We start from the raw sequence: 11500 nt of genomic DNA, 5'->3' as shown, positions 1-11500 counted from the left end.
TACAAGTTAACTTTGAGGAAAATCTGACTTATTTTTTTTTTTTTAGTGGTCCTGGTAGTTACACCCAGGAGCACACTACTATGGAGATATATCCCTAGTCAATTTTTGTATTTTTATTTTTGAGACAGAGTCTTACTAAGTTGCCCAGGCTTCCCTGGAACTTGAGATCACCTACCTCAGTCTCCTAAGTTGCCTGGGAGCCACTGCACCTGGCTCTGTTTCACGTTGTTTAAAGGAAGGTGGGGAGGTCATCCTGTGTATATGTGGAATCAGCATCAGTGACCCTCAGCACAGAAAGGTACTTTGAAAAATACTGTGTGGCTTTAAGTAAAGCCACTCAAGACACTGGGTATGATTTATTTTTGCCCCTATTGAGATGATAATAAAAAGATACTAAAGTGGCAACCAGTAGGACACACTTTAAAAGGAAATACCTGATCTAAGAGTTAGCAAATAATATATCTTTGAAATCAGATACAAAATGAACTTAGTTGATATAATTACAAAGAGACTATTTCTCTGTCTTCTTAAAATATTTTCTTATATAGAGTAGAATCCTCTGTTCCATGATGATGAATGAAAACTCAAATAGTTCTATGAGTTTTCTAATCACTGCTAGGTAATAATCCCATGTAATAACCCCCAAACATAGTCCTGATGCTATTTTTGAAATATCTAATTAACCAGGCTCAATGACATGTCTATAATCTCAGCTATTCTGGAGGCTGAGGCAGAAGGATGCCAAATTCCAGGCCAGCCTGAGCAACTTAATGAGACCATGTCTCCAAATAAAGTGAAAAAGAGGATTTGGGATGCCCAGCACTCATGACTCACAAGGCCCTGAATTCAATCTCCAGTATCAGCAAAAGCAACAATAATGTCTAGTTAGGGGCTGGCAGTACAGCTCAGTGGTAGTGCATAAGCTTGACATGGATTAAGCCCCGAGTTCCATCCCTTTAAAGAAAAAGAAAAAAAAGTCTAATTCTATAGTATCAAAATTTCAAGACTTTATGTCATTGAGCACAGCGCTCTCTCTCTCTCTCTCTCTCTCTCTCTCTCTCTCTCTCTCTCTCTCTCTCGCTCTCTCTCTCTCTCTCTCTCCTTTCTTCTTTCCTATGCTTTCATCTCTCCTCCTTATTAAAAACTGATTTCTGATCCCTCCAGGGGCAAATCTGGGCTTGACAGGACAGATAGAATGATGTTCTATTGGACTGGTACTCTGTTAGCTTCCTTCATGATTTCTGAACCTGAACAGGGTACATATTCTCTCACGGCAATCTACTGGGTTTCCTCAGCAGCCACCCCATTACCACTGTTGGAAATTCCTAACTTGTAGCTCCCATAAAGTGGGTAATTCATACATTATTCCTAACCATATTATTTACTCCTCCTGCAGTCCCTAGAAATTCAGAAATATGATCACCTTCTCTCTATAGTCATTTCAGCTCTTTCTTGAAGAGGGCCTAATAGAAGCCCACACTGTCTTCCAAGGGTGATCCACTGAGGACCACTGGAAATAATTATCTACTTTTTGCCTCCACATGCTTTGGGAGTGTAGGATGATCCTATAGCTGCCTGTTGGGATCTGTCTATTCCTCTCTTTCTCTCTCTCTCTCTCTCTCTCTCTCTCTCTCTCTCTCTTTCAGCTTTTCAGGTTGGAGTCAGACAGGAGTCCAGGTGTTCTTCAACCATAGGAGATATAGGTCAACATCTTCCAGTCCTCCTCTTGTGGTCTTTATCCTTGGCTAGAGAGAAAAGAGGGGCATCCTTTTCCCTTTTCTCAGCACAGCAGGGCTCACAGGATAACTCCCCAAGGACCTCCCCTCTACCAGCCTGACCACACTGATCTTCAGTGACCTGCTTGCATACTCCATGTGGAGGAGGGATTTAAAGTTGTAAAACTGTGCTTTTGAAGTTACCTTTGAAATTTCTGAACTTGGTTCAGAAACTCACGTTGGGTGGTTAGGCTCATTATTTCTTGTTGCTTCCATGGAAACTTCCAATTTAACACACTAATATCCTCATTATAACAACTTTGGAACCTATAAGATCACATGATGAAGAGAACAAAACCATTCATAATTTTGCTTCCCAAACATAATATAACCTCTTGACAGTATTTGGAGAAATATTTGCTCAATCTTTGTGTGTGTGTGTGTGTGTGTGCTTAGGAACATATTTGAATATAACACTTTTCCATTGGTATCTGAGAAGGATTGGTTCTAGAAACCCCTGCAGGTACCAAAATCTGAAGATGCTCAAGACTCTTATCCTCCCATACATTTTCAATAATCTCTTCATTATTCATAATACCAAATACAATGTGAATTCCATGTAAACAGCTATTATACTGAATTAAGAAATAATGACAAGTAAAAAAAAGTGTGTATTTCTTCAGTACAGACACAAATTTTTACCAAATGTTTTTGCAGTTGTTTGAATCTGTGGGTCCAGGCATTGCATATATGTAGGCAAACTGTATGCATCTTTAGAAAATTGTGCATACTAATTTAAAATTTTTTTTAACATTATTTCCAACAATTTTCTAAGTTAATTGTATTATTACACATTTCTAAATGGTTATTTCAAATATCTCTAGATGATTCAACAAATTATTTACTGTTAAAATACCTAGGTTTTTTTCCTAATAATTTTATCACATAAAAATATTCTTGTGGATATTATTGTGGGCAAATTTTTGTGTTTGTAGCTAAACAAATTATAAATAATATATATGTAATATTTACACAAATACATGAGAAATACCAAATATATGATGAAATCATATATAGAAACAGAAGTAAAATCTCATCATTCAAAAGTAATATTTCAAGCTGAGGTCAGTAATCAAAGTCTCCTGACTGAGTTAAGGGTCTAAACAGACAATTATGTTCTATAGAAACTGGATTCCAGAGTACTGACAACAAATTTCACCCATTTTCACTATTTTCTTAAAGTAGTTATTATCTAAGAAAGTCACCAAATACTATTAATCCTGCAGCAGAAATATTCCTGAATCCAGCCCCGTCGTCTGTCTCCACCATCATTACTTTAATTCAGTCCTCCACCATTTTCACATGGGTTGTGTGAATGCTCCCTTGCTCTTCCTTACCTGTCATCAATCTATACAGGCAGGAGAATGGGCTACTTGAAAACATATGTATTCTAGTACTGCTTCCTTGGTTTAGGTTCCACACTGACTCACGTAGCAAGCACATAAGCCCACATGATTTTCATAGCAGGTGGAATCTTTGCCATGTCTCACATGCCTGATTCACCCATGGTCACAACCCTGAATATTATGCTCCAACTATGTTCGTTACTTGGAGCTCCCTAGAGTCTGTGCTGCTGCTGCTGCTGCTGCTGCTTCTCCTCCTCCTTTTATTTTGGGGGCGGGGGTGGTACTGGGGATTGAACCCAGGGTACTTTTCCACTGAGTCACAACCTCATCAATTAATTAGTTTGAGACAGGGTCACACTAAGTTGCTTAGGGTCTTGCTAAATTGCTGAGGCTGGCCTTGAACTTGCAATTCTCCTGCTTCAGCCTCCTAGCTGGTGGGATTACAGGCATACACCATCACCGTGCCTGGTCAACACTGGGCACCTAATAGTTTCCACACATACACTCTTTCCTTCACCAGGCGTGCCCTACCCTTCTTTGGTCTTTCAAATGAGTGCCTACTCTATCTCCTCTTTTCCCAATATGACTAGGTAGAATTCATTGCTCCTCTTTTGGCAATTGACACTTCAGATTTCTTAGTTTCACACTTTCCCTTGACAAGTTGTGCAGGTGCCTTATCTGTGTGCACATCTCTCTGTCTCACTGGATTGAGATCTGCTTGAACACAGGGACTAACTTTCCTTTGTATGCAGTATGATTAGGCAGGTGGCATAGGCTTAATGAATTTGAATTATGATTTAGATATCTTTTTAACACTAACAAAATACTTAGACTCACCAAGAACATAACATGGAAATAAATATTCCTTTTCACCCATCTTTTTCAGTTAAAAAATGTAAAGCCAGGGAGAGAAAGACTGTAACTTCAAGTCTGAAACTGAGGAGTATGTGACAGGAGTCTGGGGGCACAATGCTGCTCCCTACTTTTCTAGATGATAGCATCTCCAACTAGACCCCAATAGCTACTTTACAAAAAACCCCACAGATTTCCAGTTAACCCTGATAGCTAAACATTTTCAATACATTTCTCCTCCCACTCGTCTGGTTGTGTCCAATGATAACATACATGTCTAAAAGAGACGTCTATAATAGACCTATATGTCTGAAATGGAAGCCCAGATAGGCATTTCTGTGTTCCATGGAATAGGGCTCCAATTCAAGTAAATATCATTTTTATAGCATGCATAAATGATAGATTTAAATTAGAATAAAAAGACAGAAAACAGCATGTGAAACACTTCATTACCTTTTACATTTCTGTGAAGCCTAGGGTAGAGGCAAGTATTAAAATAACAAGATTGAAAAGTGGCTGGTGGAAAGGTCTTTAGCACTTCTCGGCTGACATTTTTAAAGGGGCTTATTAATGCAAAAACCCTGCAGCTTTCATCATGAGCACACAGAAACTGAATCTCTAAGTTGTACACAGACAGGAAGGGAAGTCTGCCCTATTTGAAATGTTTAATAGAAGAGGGTGAAAAGAGAATGCAGCTTCTAATCCTTCAATGTCCCTTCATCCACCCCCTTCTATTACCACCTTCCTAAAAGTCAAATTGAAAAATGTGGTTTCAGTCCTTGATGCAAACTCTGCAGGCTGCCATGCCCTGCCTGGAGCCATTACAGGCTGCTGGGCAGTTGTATCCACCCCACTGCTGATGGAATTACACAGTGATGGTCTGTCATTGCTCTAGGGATGGAAGTGGGCAGTTAACCTGACCCTCTGCTACTCTGACAGCACATAAGAAACCTCCTATACAGAAGCTAGTCAATCCCTCTTCTTTTCAAAGCTAGGAAACAAGAATCTCCACTATCTGAGGAAATTAGGTCTGGTACCAGGTATAAAATATAAGGGACTGCCTTCCACTATTCTTCCTGTTGTACCCATATTCTAGAAGCCTGTTTCCTGCTTTTATGCCCCATCTCAGCATCACATTAAACTATGCAATGCAGTCAAGGTCTCTAATGTCCATATTCAAAGCCTCACCTCATACATGGCTCATACGCTCCCTACATCCTTAGATCTCCAGGCAACTGGAGATGGGACCAGAGTTGTCAAAACTCTTTATCCTCATCAAGTGCTTCTTAAACACTCTGAGACTTCTGACCTCTCATTTATTCTGGAAAATTACCAAAATGTCCCTCTTCCACTCTCTCCTCCCAATTCATTCTAACCTCGTTCTCTCTCAGCATTTGAAGCATTATGAGGGCATCATGGAAGCACATAGAAGACCTTCCAGAACCCTCTATAGGGATCACAAGCCCCTCCTTTTACCACTCACCCCATCCCAGACTAAGCCTCCCACGCTGACTTGGTGAGCTACGTAGAGGCAATTCCCACTATATCAAACTCTTTATCATAGGAAAGAAGAATATTTCAACAGTTAATATTCCAGTTGATACTGCAGAGGTGCCAAGTCAAGAATATGGCAGGTCTTTTAGAAGAGTCTTTATGATGTTCATACAACTGGAACACATTTTTTATGCTTCTGCCTTTTAAAGCACTCCTGAGTCTGTTGCTCTGTAAATCAAACATCACCCAGGCTAAAATCATCCTATTCTGCCCTCTGTGTCTCTGAGTATATTTGCATAATCGAGGAGCCATAGAGCTTAGTGGTAATTTGGAAATGGCTGCGTAAAAAAATTCTATATACCTAATTCCCATTATTTTCAAAAGGAGAAACTGAGGTTAAAAAGAGATTTATCCGAGTTAGAAGTAGAGACAATGTTTGTCGGTATTTAGGGTCCCTGATTACTAAGCCACCGCTCTTCATGCTATTCCATGAAAACTGCTACTCAGCTAACTCAAGATCACCCCAGAGTTCTCTCCCACAGAGGCAGAAATTGGATGCCCAGCACAGGATTTTGTACTTAACAATAAGTACAAATAAATAAATGACACTCCAAGTGGCACACGTTTCCTTGAAAAGAAAGGCCTGATACAGTGGTTTCTTTCTGTTTTGTTTTCCTTACCAAGAACTGTTTCTCTTCTGCCTCAAGACCCTGAAGGACACTCTACTTCTAACATCAAGGCAGAGACCTATTGTGAAGAGGTGCTCCAGTCTGGACACGCCAGAGGGCAGGGCCGCCAGAGAGGCTGGCAAACCCCGAGGCCACGACCTGCTCTCAGGGCTTTCAGAGAGGGGAGGACTGCCACAGAAAATAACAGAAGCAGAGCAGACGCCATGACACTGGCTCAACAGATTGGATTTCTTTTTGTCCTCAAGTAGTCATTCTGTAAGAAAATATAGTTTATCTAATATGAAGCCATTTCACAAAACATTCAAATGACTCTTTGAAAGTTGCTCTCAAAAACAGACAGAAAAAGACAATGTCACTGAAAATTCATTTTATGTAAGTTAGGGATTGAGTTCATTTTCTGCAAGACTTTCTTAGAAAAGAAGGAGATACAAATTAAAATTAAAATAAGAGTGAGAAAAAAAAATGTATGCAGCATTCTTGTGAATGTTGTTGATGTTCAGAAGGCCAGAAGATGCTTTTTTCCTCAAGGTTAATTTGGTTATTAGAAATAAACAAGAGTCATCAAACTAATTGAAAAACAAAGTAGGTAAATTTTTACTTTTATTTAAAAATGTATACAGATGATGTCATTAATTTTCCAAGTGATTTTGAGGGTGTTTTTGAAAATACCATTTCAAAAATGATCTAAGGAAGGGCAATGTCATTGGAGTAAAAATACTATCTTTCCAGGTTTAAAAACAGTCAAGATCCATTCCTTTAGGTACTATGGCTCAGGGACCAGCCACATAATATGACCCATTCAAATCCATGATGAAATACATATGTCATATATGGCTATTTGAAAAAATTTGCAATAGATTAGAAAAGTTATCTGCTATAACATTAAATGAAAACAGCAAAGTTCAAAATTATACAAGTATTATTACAACTTCATCAAAATATGAATAAAGATTGGAGGAATAGAGGCCCAAATGCTTAAAGTAGTAACCTTTGGGTGGTAGAATACCAGGTGATTTTATTTCTGTTTTTCAATATTTTCTAAATTTTTATAATGAACTTATCTATTCTAAATGATGTAAAATAATTATTTTGTTTTTAAATGACAATACAAAATTATTTTCTCATAACCAATGTAAGAATTGCTTGTTTCATCCTCAAACTATGATCACCTTGCCCTGTGGCACCTCATCTGCAGCACGACATGGTTGGGCGATTACTGTCACTCTGAGATTTTGGAGAAGACCAATATGCAGCAACCATAGATCCTAAGATTAAAAACAGAACAGTCACAAAATAATAAAATAGTATGATTTGAATCTAAAAAAGGAATATTTTGTAGACTTGAACATCTCATATTATAGTTAAACTTAATTGTTTAAAATCACTTATTAATTCAAATCAACATGGCCATGTGTTGACTACAAAGTTTATATATAACCACACAGCAGCAAAGCTAGACTATACCTAAAGACATGGTCATCTTCAACTAAATAACCAGTTGTCATACTACTTAATTCATTCCTTCGGTAGGTGTTTATCAAGTGGCAGAAAGCACCTAGCACCCAGAACCAAGGAGCAATATGAACAGCTGTATCGTTTATGGTATTCTCAATTTTCAGAAAATATATTGCTTTACATTACCTCATTCGATTTTCACACTATTTTGTATTCATGTTATAGCTATTACCCAAGTTCATATACTACATTATGAATAGCTTTAAGGCTAGATTGTTAATTCCTTGTGAGCTGGGAACTTGCCTTATTTGTCTTACCAATCAATGGATTTGACAAGTTAAATTTCTATTTTGCAGATTAGGAAGCAAAAGCTTTGGGATTTATTTAGGGTCATAAAGGCAAAAAATAGCATGGGACAACAAATTCCATGCCTTTTTTATTTATTATAATACCTGCACTTGGACATGTACAGGCCCTTAGCTATGGCTGACAAAAATTATTTTAATATTTTAAAATTCCCCAGAGATAAAACTGATAATTAAGAGATTAATTCTTTACAAAAACACCATAATTGCCACATAAACAACTAAGAATGACTAACCATATTTATAGCAAAGTAATTACAAACAAAATGTGCTATCAGAATTTAAATAATGGACCAAGTGTATCCTCAATGGGAAAGCTAAGACCTTGAGTTTTGACCTAATAGGAGTTCTTAAAATCCTAAAAAATCAATAGAGGCTGAGAGAGACAAATCATCCATATGGGTGAAACGCTAACAAAATTGTCTCGAGAGCATCATCTGAGAATAAAAATGAGAACACAAAGTATTTGGGACAGCATATTTTGTCACAGAGTAATAAACACAGGTTCCCTGGTTTCAGTCAGTGTCAGCGCAAACGTTACACATTTTTCCCCCTAATATCAACCCTAAAACAAAGGCTCCCTACCCAGTGATGTGCTTGTGAATGTTTATAACTGGATTCTGAGGGGAAAATGTACACATGTGTATACATATGTATGTTGATTATGAATTTTACTGATACAAAGCAGGCTGAGCATGCATTTACAAATGATCATGCCATGCATTATTCATCATAATGAATTCTTTATAGACAATTACTCCTCACAGAATGCTATAAAGAAATTTTTTTTGTTCATACACTAGTATTCATAGGCTACCTGTCCTTGCAATCAAACAAGTATAGTTCAGAATTATCAGTCTCAAAGAATGCAGAATTGGGAAGAGATGCACAGTAGCACACCATTGTCACATAGTATTTCTGCCTTACAGGTGTAATGAATGTCAATAACCACAAAAGCATACATAGCAGCAATAGGTTGTAAAACAAAGAAGTGATAAGTTTTGAATATTCATTACCTTTGTTTCTAATATGATTTTTTAAGTTTATGTAATTTCATTTTTAATGATGTCTATGTTTAACAACTGGCTTTAAAATTTTTCTTTGGATTTAATTATCAGTTTTCATGAGACAGCTCCAGTATACCCACTACCCCACCATTCTCTATTCTCTTCCTGGTTTGTTTTTCTAAACGACTTTAATCACCACCAAAATTATATTATTTGTCTATTGCATTTATCTTCTACCAGAATATATGCTTAATGAGGGCAAGCATCTTGTAAGCATGGTGTCTAGTTTATTTTTGTCATGGTGTCTAGAACATGGTAGGTAGGGGTGTGAGAAGCCCAGGTTCAGTTTGAGTGACTGGACATCTTGGTTAAGTGATGCAAGCTTTTGTCTTTGTGTGCTCAATGAGCAGACTCTCATACAGAGGCTAGAGTGAAGGAGCTCCCTCGGAGTGTTCCTATTACTAGCGCATGTGGAGAAAGGAGAAGGAAGAAATGCTGTTGAGTGTGATACAGTCTTTACCAAGACTTCAACTTATTCCACAGGGGCTCTGGAGTTGAGATAGCCCATTGGAGTTATTCCAAACTGAGCAAAGTGTGAGCCTGTATATTCCCGCAGTAGTCATTAGCTAAGGACTGTCCCCAAAAGAGGGTGACCTTGGATAAGATGATTCTTTTCAGCTGAGGCAATTCCTGAAGGGGGCTGATAGCTGAGGAGTGTCTGCCAGCAGCACTTCAGCAGCTGGGGAACATGTCCCACACAGGACTAGATTCAGGGCAGGATGCCAGTGCCAGTAGGAAATTGGAGCTCAATTAGAAAATGAAGAATGGAGCCAGTCACAGGAGTCACAGGCAGAGAGCACATCTGGTGGGGATTGGAAGAAAGACTACAACTTGGAAGGCGTTCAAGTTCCCAGGGCTTGCACCAGAATTGTTGGTTTCTGGTGTTAGGAAGCAACTGTTGAATAAGGGAAGGAATATACTACCTCTCTGATTTATCTTGGTGGACTCCATAAGCTTCATAGAGACCACAGTCACTTAGGATCTATCATGTAGTCTTACAAAGCACAGGTCATTCGGAAATATTTGTGGAATGTCTATTAAGTGTCAGATCCTGTTCTATGGTTCCAGAAATATAAGGTTAAATGAAAAATGTGCTAATGGAGCTTATATCCATTAGGTTCTTAACCTGACTGCTCATTAAAATCACCTGCAGAAAGAACTACTTTAAAATTCTGGAAATTCTGATACAATTGACCTCAAAGGCACCAAAATTTATATATCCTAATTGATTTAAATATGCCATCCGAATTGAGAACCATTGCTTTAAACCATCAAGTGAAGAGATAGTAAACAGGTGCACACAACCAAAGTTCCCCAAATTAGCTAACAAAATATATAAACCAGATACAAAGAAACAAAAGGCTAAACAATGTTGTAATCCAAACTATGATTTCATTTTATCCTCTGTACCCCAGAAACACTCATCACCAAAGTAAAGTTATTGATACCTTATCACTGGAATGGATGCTAAATATTTTTGCTGATCAGTTGGGGTTACCAGCTGTATTCCATGTGTTGTGTTTGACAGCACAACTAGAAATGCTTTGCACATAATCAATAAACATCAGGACAACTAAATATGATCCAAATCACTTCGGCTGAAAACTGGCAGCACCATGGGCATTTGGCTCTTGACAATAAATCGGCCTTTTTCTGAATTCCTGACTCTGGTGCCCAGGCACAGCATTTAATTAGTGTTTCAATTATCATTTAAATGTTTGCACATCAAGTTCAATAAAGATCAGGCAGATGAATCTGGGGACAAGTGGTTGCATCATCAATGATTTCCCCAGAGATATCTTATTTGAAGGTTAACAATTCAAGCAGAGGGCCTTAAAAAGTTGTTAATTGCTGTAAATACTTTTTTGGCTGCAGCAATCGGCACTGTGAATAAGTGACTAGATCCTTTGATCTTAATGAACTAAGATGTTTTTCATGCACCACAGCATCTGGTTGGGTCCTAAGCTGCAGTTATCAAGAGCATAGAGGTCATCTCCTTCTAAACAATCTTTCATACTGGCTAAATTGTAATTACCCTTTATAAATTAGCCATCAACTCACTACAACAGCTTCATTGCCTGGAATTTTTTTTAATCATACAAATAATAAAATTTGAATGGAAATGTTATAGAGTGGAGAGCCAGCTTTATATCATTCTCAAAAGATGAAAGTAGAGAGGATACCTGTGATCGAGTTGCCTCTTAATGTGACCTTATCTATTGTTGTGTAATAATGTTGCCTGTGATCAATAGGAATATAGAAGGGTGGAAAAGAAGGAGAAAGAACTTAAATGGTGTACCCACCCACAGCATTTCAAGACTGAAGTGATTTTAAATGCTGTAAAGATTAAACGAGCACATGTCAAGACCTTGACGAATATTTAGAGTAGAGTGGACTTTCATTTAATTCTGAGTTGTCTTTTCTACAAGCCTTAATAGTTTTTGGTTCATTTTCAAC

This window comes from Sciurus vulgaris (genome assembly GCF_902686455.1).
Source record: "Sciurus vulgaris genome assembly, chromosome: 10".
Classification (NCBI taxonomy): domain Eukaryota; kingdom Metazoa; phylum Chordata; class Mammalia; order Rodentia; family Sciuridae; genus Sciurus; species Sciurus vulgaris.
The sequence above is the reverse complement of the archived record's forward strand: the minus strand, read 5'-3'. Positions refer to the sequence as shown.